The sequence below is a fragment of the Triticum aestivum genome, chromosome 1D (assembly GCF_018294505.1).
Source record: "Triticum aestivum cultivar Chinese Spring chromosome 1D, IWGSC CS RefSeq v2.1, whole genome shotgun sequence".
In the NCBI taxonomy this organism is placed as follows: Eukaryota; Viridiplantae; Streptophyta; class Magnoliopsida; order Poales; family Poaceae; genus Triticum; species Triticum aestivum.
The window spans coordinates 68,344,551-68,349,885 of record NC_057796.1 but is presented as its reverse complement, the minus strand read 5'-3'; positions in this window follow the sequence as shown (position 1 = coordinate 68,349,885).

Genomic DNA, 5,335 nt, shown 5'->3' with positions numbered 1-5,335 from the left:
CACCTAGGTTAGCTCATAAACGACCTATTTCACCTAGGTTAGCTCATAAACGACCCATTTCACCTAGGTTAGCTCATAAACGATCCATTTCACCTAACTTAGCTCATAAACGATCCATTTCACCTAAGATAGCTCATAAACGATGCATTTCACCTAGGTTAGCTAATAAACGATCCATTTCACCTAAGTTAGCTCATAAACGATCCATTTCAGCTAATTTAGCTCATAAATTATCCAGTTCACCTAAGTTAGCTAATAAATGGCATATACTTCTTCTTCTAGTCTTCTTCTTCTTCTATTCTTTTTCTTCTAGTCTAATTCTTCTTCTAGTCTTCTTTTTCTAACTTTCTTATTTGTCATTTTGCAGGTTTCATTCACTTCACGGAAGCCAGCTTCCTATGATGGATTGCTTGTTTTTTCCTTTGATGCACTTCTTGTATTCTGCTCGCTTGCTATGATGAAACTTTGCATATTGTAATATGTATGGATCGATGGAACTATGTGCAACCTACTATGTATGTATGGATGGATATATATGTGCTGGATATTTATTATGTTGGATATATATGTGCTGGATATTTATTGTGAAATAGTCATGTGATATATTTGCTGTGATAATTGTTGGATATAAGAAAAACAGAATAAAAAAGAGGCAGTGCAGGCTCTTTGCCGTCCGCCGCGGACGGCAAAGACACCTTTGCCATTGGTGGCAGACGGCAAAGGGGGCACGTGGCGCCCACCTGTGCTTCCTGAGAGATGGGCCATTTGGCAAATTTTCCCACCGTGGCGGACGGCAAAGCTAAGCTGATGGCAAAGACTTTGCCTTTGCCGTCCGCCGTGGCAGACGGCAAAAAACAGCGGGCGCTGACGCATTGCTGACGTCAACTGGCGGACGGCAAAGAGGCGCTCAAATTTGCCGTCCGCTGGCGGACGGCAAAGGCCGCCGTTAGCTGCCTAACGGACTAACGCTGGCAGACGTCCAGTATTTTTGCCGTCCCTCCTCTTTGCCGTCCGCCGCTGTAGGCAAAGGACTCTTTGCCATCCGCCATAAAAAGCAGACGGCAAAGGACCTATTTACCGTAGCCTACTTTGCCGGAGCCTTTTGCTGTCCGCGGCTGACGGCAAAGGCCTTTGCCGTCCGCCGTTCATGCCTTTGCCGTCCGCCGTGGCAGACGGGAAAATAGCTGATTCCTGTAGTGATAAAAGAACCAGCACAAGAAGTATCCAGCATAGTTTGACCATTACGAGAAAGCCGAGCATAAAAATTCTGAATAATAATTTCTCTTGAGAGCTCATGATTGGGGCATGAATATAACATTCACTTAAGCCTCCCCCAAGCTATAGCGATACTTTCTCCTTCACGAGGCCAAAAATTATATATATAATTCCGATCACGATGAACTAGATGCATAGGATAATTTTTTGGGTGAAACTCCAATTTTAAACGATTCCAATTCCATGATCCAATATCATCGCATAGCCTATACCATGCCAATGCTTTTCCCTTCAAAGATAAAGGGAAAACCTTTTTCATCACCTCATCTCCGGGTAAACCTGCAAGCTTGAACAATCCACAAATTTGTTCTACATATATCAAGTGCATATCAGGATGTTCGGTTCCATCTCCTGCATAAGGATTAGCTAGTAGTTGTTCTATCATACCCGGAGGAATTTCATATTCAATATTTTCAGGAGGTGCATTAGGTTGAGGGGCAATTAATTGTGGTTCCGGACGAGGTGAAGATACCCTAAACAAACCCCTCAAAGAATTGTTTTCCATAGTAACAAGTGACAATAAATTTCAGCACACTATATAAATGTTTCCTTACCGAATTCCTCTTACCAAAGGTGCTTCACTCCCCCGCAACGGTGCTAGAAAATAGCCTTGATGGCCCACAAGTATAGGGGGTCAATTGTAGCTCTTTTCGATATGAAAGAGTGTCGAACCCAGTGAGGAGCAGAAGGAAATGGCAAGTAGTTTTCAGTAAGGTAATGTCTGCAAGTGCTGAAACTGTAAGTAGCGAGCAGTTTGATAGCAAGATAATTTGTAACGAGCAAGTAACGATAGTAACCATAAGTATGCAGCAAGGTAGCCAATCCTTTTTTTTGAGTAGTTAGCCCAATCCTTTTGAGCAAAGGACAGGCCAAAATGGTCTCTTATAATAAGCAAAGCGTTCTTGAGGGTACAAGGGAATTTCATCTAGTCACTTTCATCATGTTGGTTTGATTTGTGTTTGTTACTTTGATAATTTGATATGTGGGTGGACCGGTGCTCAGGTGATGTTCTTACTTGAACAAACCTCCTACTTATGATTAACCCTCCTGCAAGCATCCGCAACTACGAGAAAAGTATTAAGGATAAATCCTAACCATAGCAATAAACTCTAGGATCCAATCAGCCCCTTACGGAATAGTGCATAAACTGGGGTTTAAGTTTATGTCACTCTCGCAACCCACCATCTATTTACTACTCCACAATGCATTCCCTTAGGCCCAAATATGGTGAAGTGTCATGTAGTCGAAGTTCACATGACACCACTAAGGGAATCACAACATACATACCATCAAAATATCGAACACATATCAAATTCACATGATTACTTGCTACATGATTTATCCCGTGACCTCAAGAACAAAAGTTACTACTCACAAATAATCAACATGCTCATGATCAGAGGGGTATTAATATGCATAATGGATCTGAACATATAATCTTCCACCAAATAAACCATATAGTAATCAACTACAAGATGTAATCAACACTACTAGTCACCCCTAGCAACAATCTATAGTTTCGGTAACAAGATTGAATACAAGAGATGAACTAGGGTTTGAGATGAGATGGTGCTGGTGAAGATGATGATGGAGATTGCCCTCCCTAAGATGGGAGAGTTGTTGGTGATGATGATGACGATGATTTCCCCCTCCGGGAGGGAAGTTCCCCCGGCAGAATCGCTCCACCCGAGGGCAAAAGTGTTCCTACCCAAGTTCCGCCTCGAGGTGGCGGCGCTTCATCCCGAAAGTCTTCTTCTTATTTTTTTTCTAGGTCAAAATGACTTATATACCAGAAGATAGGCACCGGAGGTGGCCCGAGGAGGCCACAACCCACCAGGGCGCGCCAGGGGGGCATGGCGCGCCCAGGTGGGTTGTGCCCACCTGGTGGCCCCCCTCTGTTGTTTATTGGCTCCAGTATTTCTTAAATAATACACAAAAAATCCTCGTGGAGTTTCGGCTCATTTGGAGCTGTGCAGAATAGGTGGCCCGACATAGCTTTTTCAGGTCTAGATTTCCAGCTGCCAGAATTCTCCCTCTTGGTGTGTGAGGGAGTCCTGGACTAAGGGGCCCTCGGGCGTCCGGCCTGTTAGCCATGGGCCGGACTGATGGGCTATGAAGATACAAAGACCGAAGACTCTACCCGTGTCCGGATACTCTCGTTTGCGTGGAAGGCAAGCTTGGCGACCAAAGATGAAGATTCCTTTCTCTGTAACCGAACTTGTGTAACCCTAGATCCCTCCGGTATCTATATAAACCGAGGGCTTAGTCTGGAAAAAGAGATACAATTATAGTCATACAGGCTAGACTTCTAGGGTTTTAGCCATTACGATCTCGTGGTAGATCGACTCTTGTAATACTCATACTCATCAACATCAATCAAGCAGGAAGTAGGGTATTACCTCCATAGAGAGGGCCCGAACCTGGGTAAACATTGTGTTCCCCCGTCTCCTGTTACCATCATCCTTAGACGCACAATTCGGGACCCCCTACCAAAGATCCGCCGGTTTTGACACCGACAGTGTGTACCTTGCAAATTATGAGAGAAAATGCATTAGAATTACCCCAAAAAGTATTATTATGGATAAAAAATGTAAATAACAGTGAGAAAACATGATGCAAAATGGAAGTATCATCGCGCAGCCATTACCCTTCGTGGGTTGAAGTCTGCATCAACGTGGATGTACGATAGCACCACCTATCAGAACCATGCCAAAAATCTCCGTGTCTACATTGCGTTTGTTCCCTCCAAACTCCTCCCTTTACCTTCATATGCAATGATTTCATTCCGCTGCTATACTCTTAGAATTGCATGTGTAGGTTGATTGCTTGACTTGTGATAAGTTGCTAAAATCTGCCAAGACTTAAAATTGAGAAAAGGCTAGATTTTTATTTGGTTAAGTAGTCTAATCACTCCCCCCCTCTAGACATACTTTCGATCCTACAGAGGTATCACCCTCGCCACTCGATGGTAACTATGTACAGTCTTACAACTAAGGGTGTGAAGTGATGTGAGGTGTCTGGCTCTGGTCGTCGATCACGTTGATCAAGTCATCGATGGTGAAGCAGGGGCAACAAAGACAAGGTGGGGGTCACTGATGGATCACTATCCAACCTATACTAAGCAGCTTAGGATAAGCAGGTAAGGTACAATAGCAGGTTACGAAATCAGGCTATGCATCAGAATAGGAGCAATCAATAACAGTAGCAAAATCTAATGCAAGCAAGAGAGAGAATGGAATGGGTGATATCGGGATGATCAAAGGGAGGGCTTGCCTGGAAGCTCTGCTGAAAGGGGAGATGGGTCATCGTCGATGTAGTTGATCACAGAGGCATCGGCAGCGGTCTCGGGGTATACCGGAGAGAAGAGGGGGAAAAGACAATAAGCAGCGCTAGGGGTGTTATAACGTAGTGCTACGTGCTACCGGGGAAGGGGGGAAACATCTGGGAAAGTTTTCCCGATGTTTGGCATTTTCGGACAGACAAATCAAAGGGGGACGGTTGCATGTTCGCTATGCTAAGGGCATGTGGAAGACGAACGGACCGCTTTTTCGGATTTGTCTCGTCCTTCTGAGCAACTTTCATGTATAAAACTTTTCCATCCGAGTTACGGATTATTTTCTACGATTTTTTCAAAGATTTAAACAAGTTTCTGAAATTATTATTAATTCGAAATTAAATGCTAAAATTCTAGTTGCACCCAGCACAGTGTAGACAAAGTGTACACAATGACTGACAGGTGGGCCAAGGGGTCCCAGTTGACCAGTCAACGTTTGACTGGTCAACAGGGGTGGGGCCCTCCAGTCAATGTCACATTGACTTAAACTACATAGATAAATTAACTTAACAAATGATTAGGTTAATTAAGTCAATATAATTAGGTTAATTATTTGATTTAATAATTAATTAAAATATATTATATATTTTTTTGTTTCTTTTTCGTTCAAAAAAATGGGGGGCTGGGCCCCATCTCTCACTGGCTCGGAGCCCTAGTAGGGCGGGCACGGGCACACGGGTGCCAGGGCGCGGGCGCCCGTGGGCAGCCGGCGGAGGCCACGGCGAG